The sequence below is a fragment of the Felis catus genome, chromosome A3 (genome assembly GCF_018350175.1).
Source record: "Felis catus isolate Fca126 chromosome A3, F.catus_Fca126_mat1.0, whole genome shotgun sequence".
NCBI classification, from domain to species: domain Eukaryota; kingdom Metazoa; phylum Chordata; class Mammalia; order Carnivora; family Felidae; genus Felis; species Felis catus.
In genome coordinates this window covers 81830808-81847591 of record NC_058370.1, presented here as the reverse complement: position 1 = coordinate 81847591, position 16784 = coordinate 81830808, and the positions used below count along the sequence as shown (strand labels likewise).

General features: G+C 37.0%; 1 long non-coding RNA gene across 4 annotated transcripts in view; it reads right to left on the bottom strand.

The window, feature by feature from the left end:
- LOC111559823 overlaps positions 1-16784 on the bottom strand; it is a 55190-nt gene that overhangs the window by 28536 nt on the left and 9870 nt on the right. For 2 of the 4 annotated variants that reach the window (XR_006595612.1, XR_006595611.1), the window contains exons 2-3: positions 13966-14048; positions 12290-12380 (exon numbers count right to left, since the gene is read on the bottom strand). This is a non-coding gene — a long non-coding RNA (uncharacterized LOC111559823). Of the gene's footprint in view, positions 1-9027; positions 9884-12288; positions 12381-13965; positions 14049-16784 lie in introns of those variants that run through there. The other 2 variants (XR_006595613.1, XR_002741147.2) reach the window with 2 other exon arrangements.

Below are 16784 nucleotides of genomic sequence, written 5' to 3'. Positions count from 1 at the left end.
GTTGGTTTTGGTCAACTGACATTCTGAGCTTTGGCCTCATGTCCCTGGCAATAGTTTGAGCTGTACCTCTTGAGTTAGGGTTAGATGTTGATCCTCTATTACAAATACTGATTTGCCTTCTCAGGAACACTTCAAACATGCTTTGTAGAATACATGTATTTTGTAGCCCAGCAATAGCAATAATCTCTACACGCACCCCTGTATGGGACTCTAGCCCTCAGCATAGCCCAGTTTGCTCCAGTCCCCAAGAAAGGAGTTTGAACAGCTTTAGAGAAAGCATAGTAAGGGAGAGAGGGAAGGAGTTACTAACATTTATTAAGCCCTGTTACAAGCCAAGTATTCTCCTAGACATTTTGTTCATAGTATCATGGACATAGTATCATTTTTTTCATAGTATTTCATGATCCATTAAAAAGTAAATTCCATAAGATCAGAATACTTTGCTGTTGTACCTCCAGTGCCCAGAACAATACCAGGCTGATAGAAAATGTTCAGGAAATATTTGTTGAGCATACGTAGCACTCAGATTTTGGCTTCTAAATGCCATTCCCTAATAAAAGGAACCAGGACTCTTTGGAGAGATGGTTGATTTTAGAACTGGAGCAGGGAAAATACAAGATAAGCCCAGAGCATCTTACAGTCCCAGAAAACAAAGAAGTGCTAAAAAAAACCAGAACAAAACAAATAACAAATAACAAAAACAAAAGGATCAGAGTATGTCAAAGGGGGCACAGGAACCAACCTGAAAGTTTGGACAAAGCTGGAGCATTTTGAACAACAAAATAAATAACATGGCATTAGATTATTACCTAAGATATAAAATATACATTAGTCCATACTAATATAAATGAATGAATAAAATTAAGTAATTAATTAAGAAGAAGAAACAATTCTTCCTTACAAAAGAACTCCAAATATTGTGTATGGATATTGCCCTCCAGGAGGCAGAGCTTAATCCCCTACTCCACACTCCCATCTTGACTGGCTCCAACCTATGGCCAGCCTGGTTCCCAGAGTTCACCACTCTAGCTAGGCATTTACAGCTTATAATGACCTTGTCACAGTACGTGTCCCAAGTTAAGATTATCTTAATAACTATTTGCCTGTTTAATATAACCAAGTCAAATTCTGCCTCTAATATATGCAATTTATATTAAAGCATTTGAGTATTTTGTACAGTTATCCAAGGGCTCAGAAAATATTTTCTTTTGTGTCTTAGGGTTTGAATAATAACATATTTATTGAAGTCATATGTGTGGGCATATATGTTCATTACTATAAGCCTGTAATTTATATTTTCACAAATAAGGAAATTGAGAGTCAGTGAGGTTAAATGACTTTCCCACACAACTAGTGAGTGGTAAAGCCAAAATTTAAATTTATTCTGATTCCTATGCCTACATTTTTCCCACTGTGCCATGCTGCCTAACCAAAAAAACTCTAAAAGTTCTATAGATACAGTATTCCATATGCAAAGCACTATGAAAACAGGTACAGCTAAAATTATGTCTCCCAATTTTGTTTCAGATTCTACATGTGTGCTGAGCTTATTGTTTCTTGCCTGACAATTTACTTTCTATACTTGCCTGACAGAGAAGGTAACAGATGTAATGTGAGAGTAAAAGAAAAACAAAATGTGTCCTGATGCCAAAGTCAAAATTAACTCTAACAAGAGGGAAAAGTTGAAGGAAGAAATTTTCTTTCTCTCTCTCTCTCTCTCTCTCTCTTTTTTTTTTTTTTTTTTTTTTTTAGAGAAAGAAAGCATGAGCAGGGGAGGGGCGGAGAGAGAGGGAGAGAGAGAATCCCAAGTGTCTCCATGCCCAGTGCCTCCCAGCTCCACGCCCGTCACAGGGCTTCATCTCATGACCATGAGGTCCTGATCTGAGCCAAAATCAAGAGTCAATATGCTTAACCAACGGACCCATCCAACTGAGCTTCCCAGAAATTTTCTTTTTGATAGAGTTTAGTTTGGATCATCCATGCTTTGTAACATTTTACAAATCATGGAGGATTTTGGGACTCTACCTTATTTTTGTTTTTCATTGTTTCTTTAAAGGAAAGGGTTGCAAAATTTTAAAGAATATATAGTTTAATGCTTCTCAATTATTTGCTTACAGTGACTTTCTTTCCCTACCAGGTTCTATGATCCGTGGAGACCACCATGTCTTAATCATCTTTTTAATCCCCACTGCCTAACAAAAAGTAGGGACTCTCAAAAATAACGATTGAGTGAATGAGTGAATGAATAAATGAATAAAAGAACAGCAAACAAATTATTATCAAGTCAAAAACAGTCCAAAGGAGGATGGAGCATTTATGGATGAAGCCTTTTCTCTCTCAACCAGAGAGTTCTTTCCAGTCCCCTATCAATCCTTTTGATAGGACAGATTTTCTTTCCTGAAAGCTACAGGGAACTTAAAAATATTCAAATTCAGTTAACACCCACAGAGAACCTGCTATGTGTCAAGACAGTTCATGTCCAATAGTCTATGTAAAACATCTAATAAGCCTGTAGCTATTATTATCCCCATTTTTCAGATGAGGATGCTTAGGCTCAAAAAAGTTAAATCCTTTTCCCAGGGTCTCACAACTAATCAGGGGCAGGATTGGAAGCTGAACCCGGTCCCAATTAAATTTCAGCACTCACTCCATTCCCCTGCCGTTTCTCCACAGTGAACCAACCCAATGCCACATTTTGGTAGAATTTATGGCACACCTTTTTCATAGCTTAACATCCCTGAAATAGAAATGCATTTTATAAATGATAGCCTTTTAAATTACTTGAAATGTGGTCATGGTTTCTCAAAAAATATTAAATTCACCATCCTTATCCTGTATCATTACCTCTGACTAAAAGTTAGTATTGGAGACTTCTGCTTGTAGTGTCAAAAGAAAGCTGAAAGAACCTAACTGCAATAATTTAAAGAGCTGTAGGAAGACAGATCTGATCAAAAAACTTTTCTGCATTGTTTTTATTTTGTCACTTAACTATCAGAAATTCTTAGCTGACTTAATAGCAGTTTAATTGGCTAACGTCCTCTTAACCTCAACTGAGATCCCCTCAGAGGCCATGAGGGTTTTGATTGGGAGTGGAGTGGAGGCCAGTGAGGGAGTTAACACCATTTGGGAGGGTAGTGGAATGCTGTGGGAAGATAAGAAGGTTCCTCCAGGGAACATGAAACAAAAGGGTCAGGTTAAGGAGTGAAGTTTAAAATGAAACATTTTCAGAAGGTGAACACACTCCAAATAGAGACAACCATACATTAACAAGAATATTTGTAAGAAACTGGTAGGTGGGGTGCCTGGGCGGCTCAGTACTTAAGGATCTGACTCTTGGTTTTGACTCAGGTCATCATCTCACGGTTCGTGAGTTGGATCCCCACACTGGGCTCCACGCTGCTGGTGCAGAGCCTGCTTGGGACTCTCTCTCTCTCCCTCTCTCTCTGTCCCTCCCCTGCTCTCTTTCTCTCTCAAAATAAATAAATGAACTTAAAAAAAGAAACAAAAGAAACTATGGCAGGTAAGATGGTGGTGTTAAGAGCAAAGGGAAACTCTTATTTCACATTTTTTAATAAGTTAACCAAATGCTCAAGGTGAAGTGAAATAGTTCCTAATTTTTATTTTGACGTCAAAACCAATTTTAAATCACTGATTGTTACACTGCTCTAAAGCAACTGTTGCCTTTTGTGCCTATTATCAACCAAAAACAACACTCTCAAAATTGAACATGTAGTTCTTGATCAAAGATATCTAAGAAGCCAGAAATTTCCTGCATTTGACCTAGGGTCATTGGGTCTACTTTTTCTGTCTCATCTAGAAAGACTTGACAGCTCAACAAAAATTTTGTCCTGACCCAGAAGTCACAGGTCAAATTTTCAGGTCAAGATCAAGGCATTTGTGCAACCAGTTCAATGCCCTGTGGGCACAGCAATGGAGTAACATCCTCTCACTGGCCTCAAGGGTCTGTATCCTAGTTTACTGGGCAAGACAAAATGGTGCCTACCATGTCTACAGCACCTATCTAACAGGACTACAACCCACAGTTCCTGCTGGTGGGTAGGGAGGAGAAGAGACTTCAAGCTTTTCTTTAAGCATGGGTGGTCATGTTTTGTATCTCATGACCCAACCTCGTGGTTGTTGCTAACTGGACCAGGGGAGGCATTTCTAATTCAAGGAAAGCCTATTTGTAGACTACCTAGCAGCCTATGTAGTCTGGATTGAGAGCGCTTTCTGATGGCGGTCTAACTTGGGACAATCGAGTTCTATCTCTTTGAAAGATAAATGATTCGGGGATGCAGAGATGCAATGATACAGAGAAAGACAACTGGCAGTTGGAAGTGGGAGAAGACAGACACAGAAAAGAGCATATTGAAAAGGAAAATCTAAGTTACTTTAGTGGTAGAATAGTAGAGTAGATGTAGGCAAAAAGCATCATGAACAACCTTCCAGTTCTATTTTCTGAGACAGCTGGCTGTAGTTCTTTTTCCTGAGATGTTTTGTTTATTCATATTTATCCTGAGTTCTCCTGAACCCCAGTGCATTGGTCAGAAATGGTTAAGTTTTAACTAAATGGTTAAGGTAACATGTAACATGAATACCTCAGCAGTTTAACACAGTGAAAGGTTATTTCACTTTTTGCAGAACTTGCTCCGGATGTAAAAGACTGTTCAGGGCACACGTTCTTCAGAATTCCAGATTTCTAGCTGAGACCTGACCACTGACTCAAATACTTCTCCCTACATGTGATGTAGCACTTCTATTCCCAGTAATTGGCTGGAGCTTATCACATCGTCCAGTTAATGACAAGGAAACTGTGAAATGTGATTTTCCAAGTACTGGGAAAAAGAAAACTGGAAATACGAGTGAATCAGGTACCTAAATATGGGATACCTTGCTACCATACCTTTAACCTTTACTTGGCACTTTATGTTAATCATTTTCGCCCTTCCTATGCTTCACTGAAACCCATCAGGTAGTGTTACATTCATGTCATTTAACTCACCTTTGACTCACTGTCAGACACACCTAGCCATAGCTCTCTTGTCACTAGCACATTTGATGTCTCACAATAAATGTAACAAAACTTGTAGCAAGCAGGCACTTGCATCCTCGAGTAGATGCTTTTAGATGCTTTCAGTAGATGCTTTTTTTCCCTTCTAAAATAAGAACAGTAGCAGACTGATGGATTTTTGCCATGTGCCAGAGAAGGCAGGGGAGTCAGGTGAGAAGATAATGAGAGCTACTGAGATCATCTACTACTGTAGATGACCAAACTACTGTAATTTATTTCTTTGTAAATTATTATAGAAAGAATAAGTTCAATCTAAAAAGTAGAAAAGGGAGGGGTGGCTAAAATTTACTGAGTATCTACTACATGCCATCACTTCATACAGACATTACCTAAGTTATTTACCACCAAGCATCTATGGGCTAGATATTACTATTGTCCAGTTGATAAAATTGAGACATGAAGAGGTTATACAATTTGCTCAAAGTCACACAGCTATGATGACTGAGAATTCAATCCAGACTTCTAAATCCAGATCTCCAAATCCATGCTTCTCACTATTTTATGAAGCACAGGCAGCAGCAAACCTCAAATACATCTTGGAAGAGAAAATCCAGATTTTCTGGGGCTTTTCCTAAAGGAAATAAATTTCAGGAAGGATTGAGTTGATTTTAGAAAAGCCCTCAAGGCATTTGAAGATGGTGATCTCAGGCATTCATTTATTCATTTAATAAATGAGGATAAAAAGGAAGTGAGGATAAAAAGACAAGATCTACAATCGCTGTTCTCAAGTTGCTCACTATACTTAGGCATAACCCCACAAGTAAACAGACAGTTATGATGATATAGTGGAATAAGAGTTTTGATAGAAATAAGCAAGTGATATTGAGGGTCCTACTCAGTGTTGCTTCTTAGTTCCCTGTGGAACAGACTCTAAGATGGAAATTTGTGCACAAAAGGCTTGATTTCTGGATCAAGACCTATAAGGGAAATGAAAGAAACTGAACTGGACAGAAGAAGTTGGACTGTGGTGCAGTCACAACAAAGTCCTCGGCCTTTTCATGGGATGATTATAGGGCTAGGGTGGCCTGCAGTGCTGTCCCAATTGGAGCAGTGGGACCAAAGCTTTATACTTCTGTTTCAACTAGTCATTGCATATGGGTTGCCCTTAGGAAGGAGGGCATGACCTTAAGCAAGTGCCTCTCTTCAACCAAGGTCAATCTCCAAAATGAAACTTAGCTGAGATCTGTTACCAATGCTCTCAACAGTTAGGGGAATGAATGTTCCAGTCTTAAGGCGGTAGAGGAATCCAAGCAGCACACCCCTCGATCCACCACACCCACTTTCAGGGAAGGTTTTCTGGAGAAGATGGCCCTGGAGCTGAGTCCTAAAGGACAAGTAAAAGTTAGCCAGGAGTGCAGCATGTATGAAGATTGGGCAGCCTGAGGAGAATACATTCGGGACGTTTATCATGCCTAAACAAGTAATGCATAAGGGAAAGTAGTGAGTGCTGAGGTTTAGATGTAGAGGCCAGATCCTGCAGAGCACAGCATGCGATGTAAAGAGTTTGAACTTCTCCCTAAAGGCAGTGGGAAGGCATTCAAAACTTTTATTCAGGGGGTGATATAATCAGATTGGCTTTGTGGGAAAATCATTCTGACAACAGGTGGAGAATATATTATATGGGGATGAAACTGAAGCAAGGGAAGCAGATTCATTAGGAAGCTACGACAGTTTTCCCAGAGAGAATAATACTTGAATTGACCAGTAACAGTAGCAGTGAGAAGAGATAAAAGTGGATATTAAGAATATTGCAGAGATATTAAGTGGGCAAAACTGAGAAAATGTTAAGTCAGTTAAATGTTGCAGATAGGGAAAATTTTTAAGTCAAGCCTGGTTCTATTTACTGTTGCTGTTAAACTAGAGGGAAATACAGTAAGTTCAGTTTTAAACATTTTTCCTGTGGAGCATTCACATATTCCTACATACATTTGCCCTCCTTTGGAGCTCAGGAGAGAAATGTAGGTTGATTATAAAGGGTCACAGTCCACTGGATGGTAATAGAGATCATGGGAATGGATGAGATCACCCAAAACACATGTTCTAAGATGTACGTAGACACAGAAGAAAAACAGTATTTAAGGTAAAGAGGAGCAACCAAATTCCTACATGCTAGGAATGTAGGAAGAAAATCAGGATAGAGGGATGTCCTGGAAGTGAAAAGAGGGGAGAACACTAAGAAGTTCCAAGTGCAGGGGTCTTTGGGTGGCTCAGTGGGTTGAGTGTCTCTCTCTTGATCTCAGCTCAGGTCTTTTGTTTTTAATTTTATTTCTTTATTTGAGGGGGTGGGGCAGTGAGAAAAAAAGAATCCCAAGCAGGCTCTGTGCTGTCAGCACAGAGCCCAATGCCAGGTTCGATCATTACCAACTGTGAGATCACAACCTGAGCCAAAATCAAGAGTCAGACTTAACCAATTGAGCCACCCAGGAGTTCCTCTCAGTTCAGGTCTTGATCTCAGTGTCATGAGTTCAAGCTCCATGGTGGGCTCCATTGCTGGGTATGAAGCCTACTTAACTGAAATTAAAATAAATAAAATAAAATAAAATAAAATAAAATAAAATAAAATAAAATAAAATAAAAATAGTAAGTCCAAGTGCAGTGAAATGCCACTGAAAGATTTAAAAAAGATAATTTTCCACAATATTGACTAAGTTGGGGGTCACTGGTAACCTTGGCAAGGAACACTTCAATGACATGGAAAAGACAGGGTCAGAATGAAGATAATAAAGGAAACATGAATGACCTTGAGGACATTATGCTAAATGAAATGTCAGCCACCAAAGCATGAACATTGTATGATTGCTCTTATATGAGGTATACAGAGTTGTCTGACTCATAGAGACAGAAAGTAGAATGGTTGTTACCAGGGGCTGGGATGGGGAGGAGAGGAGGAAAAGAGAATTAGTGTTTAACAGGTATGGTTTCAGTTTGAGAAGATGATGAAAGTTCTGGAGATGGATAGTGGTGATGGCTGCATAACAATGTGAACTTAATGTTGAGGAGCTGTGCACTTGAAAGTTAAGATGTCAAGTTTTATGTATATTTTACTAAAAGAAAAAGAAAAAAGAGACAATCAAGGATTGAATGAGAGATGAGAAAATGTAGGGACGACTGAAGGCAGCCCTTTCTCAAGAAGGCTGGATGGGAAGAGAAGGGGAGAGAGAAGGTAAGAGATAAAGGAGGGTATATGGTCCTGGGGGCATTTTTGGGAGAGAGCCAGTAGAGGGGCTCTCTGGAGACACGAGAGGTGTCCTCAGAGAGAAGTACTGCTGCAAGCTGAGATGGAGTGATGGTAAAATAGGGGCCGTGAGAGCAGTACCTGAATATCATTCTGGTGAACACTGAGAAAGGTAGAATAACATAACAGAAGAATCAATTTGACCATGAAGGATGAAAAAAGGTTTTCCTCTGCTCAGGTGATGAACTTAAATTGAACCATCAGTGCTCTCTTCAAGTTTAAAAGTCAACATCTATTTCATTTGGCTGTTTTGAGCTGCTAATAGTGGCCACATACATCATTTATAGATTAAATTGGTAAATCACATAATATAGTGTACTGTATACAATGAACAGACACAATGATAATACTGATATATGTGAGTTTTTATTTTCCAATTACATATTGAGTGTTTTATTCAGTAAAGGGCAAAAACACTTATGAATGGAGCTCACTAAAATATCAAAAAAGAGTATTGTCTAAATTTTAAGGAAGAGTATTATTGTCTGAAAGTTACAATCTTAAATATTTCCCTATTTAATTAAATTTGAAAATACTGTATGTTTTCATAGTATGTTATTTTAAATACCTATAAGAAAAATATAGTCAAGTCACGGGTTCCCTTGAGTCATAAGGAAAAAAATAGTAAAGTAAAAGCAACTTATTTTCTCCAGACTAAAAAAAAAAAAAAAAAAAAAAGAGGGGTCTCTTTAGAAGCACCACATTTAATGCAAGTATTTTTAGTCTGTCTAAATGGTCTATGCAAATTATTACCATACACATCAGAAATAATTCTCAAACATTGCACTGTATTTGTTTCTGTCTAGACATAAATGTTTATAAATTACAAAGATAAGAATCTTTGATATATCTATTCATGAACATACACATACACTCACAAATGCTTGTGGAAGATCAGGCTATTGGCCATGATCAAGTGAATTTGCATCATTTCTTAGTATTATAAAGACACAGCACCAGGAAATAAAATACAAACAGAAATGCTCTCTCATTTCCAGTCCTCTGACATGAATTGAGTTTTGGGCTTTCTGTGGCAGCTTTTAGATCTAATCTACATGAATATGTAGATGATTATAAGAGATCTCCTACTTGGTACATGTGTATGAACTTGTCATTAAAAAATACTTCTGGGGTCATCAGATGAATCAGTAATAATGACACTAATATACAGCTTTCTGGGAGACTATATGCATTAATCTCAGAAAAAGCAAATTTTAAATCTTTATTTGATAAGTAAGAAGTATGTCATAACTATCACAAAAGATATGTAACATAAGTATGACACAAAAACAAGTATGTCTCAGAAGCCACCGGTATCACGCCCGTTGTGTGTGCCTGGGCATTAGAATATTGAGGATACCACACATTAAAAATGAGAGATCATATTGTCCCCTGAGGTCTGGAACATGTGAACCAATTAAAAGTTGTAAACAGAAAAAGGAAAGGAAATTAAAAGATTGGTCTTTTCTGAGATGTCATGCAGTTGGAGATAAGGTTCCCTTTCAACATTTTCTTTTAATAAGCAAGGGATAAGTACATCCTGTCTTTACACTGCTGGTGCTAGAATGCTTCTTTTCCTTTAAAGGGGAAGAAAACAGGACATTGTGTTCTTTCAGTGAGTCTACTATCCGAGCCTCCTCTAGGTGTGCAAAGTACTATTCTAGGCCAATTGCTCAGTTGTTGCTTCGACAAGGCCTATCATACTGATTCAATATTTAAATGACTGCTTAGGAAATAAAATAAGAATAAGTGTTTTTAAAAGGAGAAATATATTCTCCTACATGGTTAAAATGCTGTCCTAATAATAAACGGACTCTTTCCAACTTACAGACTAATCAGTATATATGTGCTCTTTGCAACCTTAAACTGGAAGAAAGAATTTTCAGAGTGTCTCTGGAATAAGTAAGCTTCATAAATAGATGTCTCCGTGTTGTTATAAACTTATATCAAATTTCACAAAATTTCTGAAGCCCATTAGAAGACCTAGTCACAATTAGTTACACTTTATTAATTAAATGCTCTAAGTCTTTAATGAGTGTGGGACCCACTTGCAGAAAATCTCTGAAGTTCCTAAGTATCCTTTAGAAACAAAGTCAAAGTAGATTTTCCTTAAAATATTAGACCATTACTCTCCAGGGTGTCCAAACACTTTGAAACAAAAATCAAAATGAATGGTCTAATGTGGTTTTTAAATGGATTATTAAAATTGGATCTGTCTTAGAAAATCTTTAAAAAAGCAGTTATAGTACACATACTCCATCCACCATGTATTTGCCCAGGAAGAAAATATTTTCCTTCCTCTTATACTTTAAATTACATCCATTTTTTGATTTTTCTAATTCCCCACAATTAACAAAAGGGCTTAAAACTAACTTTATGCATAATTATGTTTTTGTCATTGATGTAAAGCACCACTTCTGAGTGAATACATATATAGGTCTAAATTAAGTAATTATCTCCCACACAAAGTTTTCTTGTAACCCAAGTAAAATGTTAAAGCTATTCAGTAACAAATGGTATTTTTTGTTTGTTTGAATGTTGTCTACGATCATTAACCAATTGAAAGTTTCTTAATACCTATTTTTAAATTATTAAAAATTTTCATTAAAAACACATCAAACACCTAAACAGAACATGGAGCTTTAAAACAACATGCAAGTCAACAAAAGTAATGTGCAGTAGATGAAAACATTATTTTCTTATATTTCTGGGAATCCTCTTCATAATTTTTTTTCAAATGTTCCCATGAATAAGTTGGAGAGGGAAATTTTTTAATTAGTATTTGAATTATCTTAAAGATGCTAGATAAACATTGTTGGCTCATTTTTTAAAAGGTAGTAATCAAATGTATTACTTTCAAATTACATTTAATGTAGTAGCTCTTCTGCCTTTTTGTAGCACAGAGGGCACACTATGGATCATGATTATCATTATGAGACCAATCATCAATATAGCACTACAGATGGGGAAAGTATAGGAAATAGAGTTCAACACTACATGTAAGACAGACCATAAATATTGCTCTTTAAAGTAAACCCTTGGTTTACTTGGTGCTGACTACCTGAATTTTAAGTTCAGAGGTCTTTGAAGAACGTGTGGTATCCTTTCTGTCTCACAGAAGTATAGAATGCGGAGAAATCCAATTATTTTACTTTTCTAATAGCTTGAATTTCTAATAAATTATAATTTCTTATTACTTGTAGAAACATATTTTAGATACTGTATGATTCAGTATTAACACATAATCTAAGTTGGTATTAAAGTGTTGGCACTGTTTTTATTGGGCCCTATGATACAAAATTTTCTTAACCTTTATTTTAATATGTCTATTTGTACTGTTTCCCAAAATAGGAAACTTGGTTTGTCTGTTATCATTAGAAAAAAGGTATTCCACATAGGAGAATTTTCCAGATACTTGAAGCTCACCCCTTTAAATGCACAAGTTTTACTTTAACCGTATCTATTTTTAGACTTTTTAAAATATGCTATACTTTCCCTTGTGTTCTTTAACAGAGAGTAATCAACATAATGCCACTGGTTCTTGATTATTAAGGTCTTAATTATACATATTTTATTGTACCATTTTTATATTCAACTACTTTATGTATTCAACAAAGCCCTCACAGGCTGGTATAGCATTCAGGGCTCTTCCCTTTTATACAGGACGGTAGACTAAATGTTTCTGTAGGTTCCTGTTTCTGGGGGTTTGTTATAGTGGTGAGGTATGGGAGAAAGAAATTAACCTTTCATGTCAGACAACAGACCTGTTTTACTATTTACTAATTATGTAATTTGGGGAAAATTTATTTAACGATTCACAACCTCAATTCTTCATCTAAAAAGTGCTGCTTCCAAGTTGCAGAATGGTTGCAAAGAGGGAATTAAATAGTAACTGTACAGAGTCTGGTGCTCCCACCCCTCCACCCGCTGCCTTGTTGTGCTGTTCCCAACAGTTCTTGCTCCTGCCAGCTCATTCCTCTTACCGTTCCCCCTCCCTTGTAGATCTTGACATCAGGAGCTTCCCCGGACCTGTTCATCACTGTATTCATAGTCCCGGATGTCTGCCATCAATACCTGAAAGTGTGGTTTCTGGTAAAACACTTGTACTGTATTTGAATCCTAACCCTCCTAGTTTCTACTTGTGATCTTGGGCAACTTTGTCACCTGTCTCCATCTCAGTTTCCTTGTCTGTGAAATGAGGGGAATCATAATATATACCTCATAGGATTAAATTAGCTATTTATGTAACCATCCCTCACACAGTCAACACACAATAAATGTTAGAGTCTATAATAACTGGAGTTTAAAAAAACAGTATATTGCTTCTAATTTTCTGTGGCTGGGGGAATGAAATATCAAGTGTAATATTAGAAATTTTCTACTAATAAAGTTTGTGAGCTTTAGTATACAACTTTTTAAACATTTTTTTCCTTCTTTTCCTTTTTTTCTTTCTTTTCTCCTCCTCCTCTTCCTCGTCCTTCTTTTTTTTTTCTTCTTCTTTTTAGCAGCTCAGAAGCTTTACGTTTGGGTTAATAGGTCCTATTTTGATTGCTGGATAAATGATCTCAAGGTAATTGAGATTTTCACCATATAGGACTATGATATAACCTATCTTTTTATTTCTCTTTTTCCTGCTGTGTCAGTTGATTCCATTTTCTCTCTTCCATTTATAAAGATAGATTTAAAGTTTCTTCTAAGCTAGCCAGTTTGTCCATGTTCTCATGTAGAAATGTTTGCCTTTTATTCATGTGTGACCAGCCGTATTAATAGCCAAGGCCATAACTCAGCATGTCATCAATAAAAATTCACAGCAATTATAGTTCCAAATCTTAACATCTAACTTATTTCGAAATGGAACGTTTACATTATGTATGCCATTTCTTTGTGTTAAGTATCACACTCTTAGCTCAGTCTACTCCTCCAGTTGAATAATCTGTTGGAATTTGGAATTGAAGAGAAAAAGATGAAGGTAGAGAGCTATAGTTGAGGAGTGAATAGTGACAAATTGCTTTGGATAGCAAAATAATTTCTTGAGTGTTATTATATGGTTCTAATTCAATGAAATTTAGAAACTGAATAAACAAAAGCTCAAACTGAACCTGCAATTATGAAATTTACTTTTCTGTTTCATATCAACCCTACTACTTTATATGTATAGGATAGAGTTCTTACTAGATTCCTTTTTATTCTTTTCAATAATTCAAGTCACTTCTGAGTGGCAGAGCTTTCATGAATTCTAGTTTTCTAGAAGATAAGAATTACTTCTCACTATTTCCCTAAGTATCATTAAGTCTGGTCAGCCAGAAACTAAAATGTAGGTGTCTGTCATAGTAATGATAAACTTTATATGAATCCAAGTTGCTTTCTTTAAAAGTATATAATACTAATGGGCTTTTACAGTACCATTTCCCCCTCTACATCAAGGATTCCCACCCCCCCCCGCCCCGCCCTGCCACTTCCTAGAGATGGTCTTTGAAGTTCTTAAAGCCGGAGAGTAACTAGTGAGAGCGGGCAAAATGTCCAATAAGCAAAGGGAGACCCAGGCTAGTGACCCATGATTTAGGGCATGCCATTTATGAGAGCATCATAGGAGAGAAAATTACAGGAGAGTTTTATGGGAATCCTGGTTGGGGTTAAGAAGGAGGCTAGAGTCTCTCACCATAGGGATATAAGTGTTGTGGTCAAGCACTAGAATGTCTCTGTGATTTGACTCCAAGAAGTATCTTCGGCATGATATCTGACCTAGAAAGAAATTTTAAGGGTGAGTCTGAAGCAAAAATCTAGTGGTATATTTTCTGTTGTCACCTCTCAAGAGAATAGCACTAGGGATAACGGGTGGGAAAATAATTGTTTTGGTATATTTGGAGAATTTGGCCTTTATCCTATGTGTCACCTCTAGTACCTCCGATAATGTTCTTTACATCGGCATTTGCTTAATGTGCAGAGAGTCAAATGTATGACTATGATTTACAGAGGTCTTTCAGAGTGGAAAATCTTTCTCAATATGTAAATCATCAGGCATTCAGTTTTATTATTCTGACTTGATGTCACTCGGTTAATTAATCAGACTCTTGACAAATTTTTCTCTAAGATTCAAAATAGAATGAGACATTTTCTTTATCCATATTCTGGAGTCACTTGGTCTATTGTTGCTATGGTTTACTGTACACATACCCTCAAGTCCAAGTCAGAACTATTTTCCTTTTCATTAGTGAGGCAGACTTCTGTTTCTATTACTTCTCATCTCCCAGGTCTATTGATTCTTCTCATCACCAGACATCCTCCTTAGGTAGTATGTCTGTCACTCCCCATTCACTGAAACATCTTAGAACTATATTTTTTGCATTTATTATGTACTAAGTCCTTAGTCTTTTCCTTCTTTCAAGTCAGATTTTAAGATAGTTTTTTTAGACACTTTTGTATTTATCTTTCTAGACCTCGTGCCATTTCTGCCTCTCCATATGATATTTTCCTCCCCTAAGCAAGAGTAAAAATGTCAGCAAACCCAACTTTACCTACATCTTCACTCACAATGAGTTATGGTTACTCTTAAATCTACACATATTTTGAGGAAGGATACCTCCAGCAAACCCAGCTCTCATGGAATATAGTCCCGCTGAGCTTGGTAAAAAGAGGGAGTTCATTCTTCTTTTTAGTTGCCCAATTTCTGGGGATTGAAAAGAGATGAGAACCTGTTTTATGTATAGAGTTGAACTTCCTTATTCATGGAGTACGTATTTGTGAATTTGCCTACTCACTAAAATGAAAATCAATACCCATAGTGCTCTTGCAGGTCATTTATGCACATGTAAAGCAGCCAAAAATTTGAGCCACCTGACACCCGCATACCTAGCAGAGGCTGAACCAGGCAGTGCTCTGCCCTCTTGTTTCAACTCTCACACTTTAAACAAGTGTCCTTTTTGTGGTCCATTTAGCACTACGTTTTTCACATTTTTGTGTGTTTTTGGCGGGGGGGGGGGTTGGTGATTTCATTGTTCAAAATGGCTCACAAACAGTGCTGAGGTGCTGTCCAGTGTTTTTAAGTACAGAAGGGCTGTGACATTGCCCTCAGAGAAAATATGTGTTAGATAAGCTTCATTCAGGCATGAGTTATAGTATTGTTAACTGTGAGTGCAATATTAATGAATCAACAACATATATTAAATAAGGTGTCTTTAAACAGAAGAACACATAAAATAAGGTTATCTATTGTTCAATTGACTAAAATACCGTGACCAGATACCCACAGGAACTTAATCCCATATTTCCTCTAGGAGGCATGGTTCAGTATTCACTAATTTGGTGTTTGCAGCAACTTTAAAGATCATAACGAGAACAAATAATGAAATCCAACTGTGCGTGTGTGTGTGTATATTTCTATGTAGCAAAATTATTGACACCAGCTAAAACCTCATTAAATGGCATATTATAGTTTAGAATAAGTCCCTGACATTATTATTATTATTATTATTATGCTTCTAGATCTATCAATTTACAGAAGATTCAAGGACAGAGGAATATGTAAAACATATGTGGATGCAATGACAGAATCCAGACTAAATATTCTACTGGACAAATTGACCTGGATTCTTCAACAACAACCAACCCCCTATACACACACACACACACACACACACACACACACACACACAAACTTAGACCTTAAAAGAGATTTAAGCACAGTTTTATGAAAGAATGTTCATAGCAGCGTTATTCTCAATAAGAAAAACTTTCATTAACCAAATGTCCATTAACAGAAGAAAGGATAAACCTATTACAGTAGTGATAGCAATTATAAGAAGCAGACTGAATGAATCTCACAGACATTATACTGAGAAGAAGCTGGATATAAAACAGGATAAAGTCTAGAACAGACACAAATCTAAGGTTAAAAAAAAATCAACATAGAAGTTGCCTGTGAAGGGGTAAGAGGCACAAGGGGACCATCTAGGGAGATGTAAATGACTACATGATGATAGGGATGTGGGTTACATTTGGTATATCCATTTGTCAAAACTGTACGGCTAAGATTTGTATATTTAAATATATGTACATTTTAGCTCAAAAACTTAAAAAATAATGGAATGGAAATTGGAGACTGGGTGGAGGTATAGATGATACAAGAATGACAAACTGCTGATCACAGTCAAAGCTGGGTGTTGAGTACATATATTATACTGCTTACTTTGAGTATGTTTGAAAATTTCTATAATACAAAGCTTTTTTAAAAAGAGAGACTTAAGGGGTGTCTGGGTGGCTCAGTCAGTTGAGTGTCTGACTTCGGCTCAGGTCATGATCTCATGGTTTGGGGCTTTGGGCCCTCTTCGGGCTCTCTCCTGACAGCTCAGAGCCTGGAGCCTGCTTCAGATTCTGTGTCTCCCCCTCTCTCTCTACCCCTCCCCTTCTTGTGCTCTCTCTCTCTCTCTCTCTCTCTCTCTCTCTCTCTCTCTTTCCCCTCTCAAAAATAAACTTTTTAAA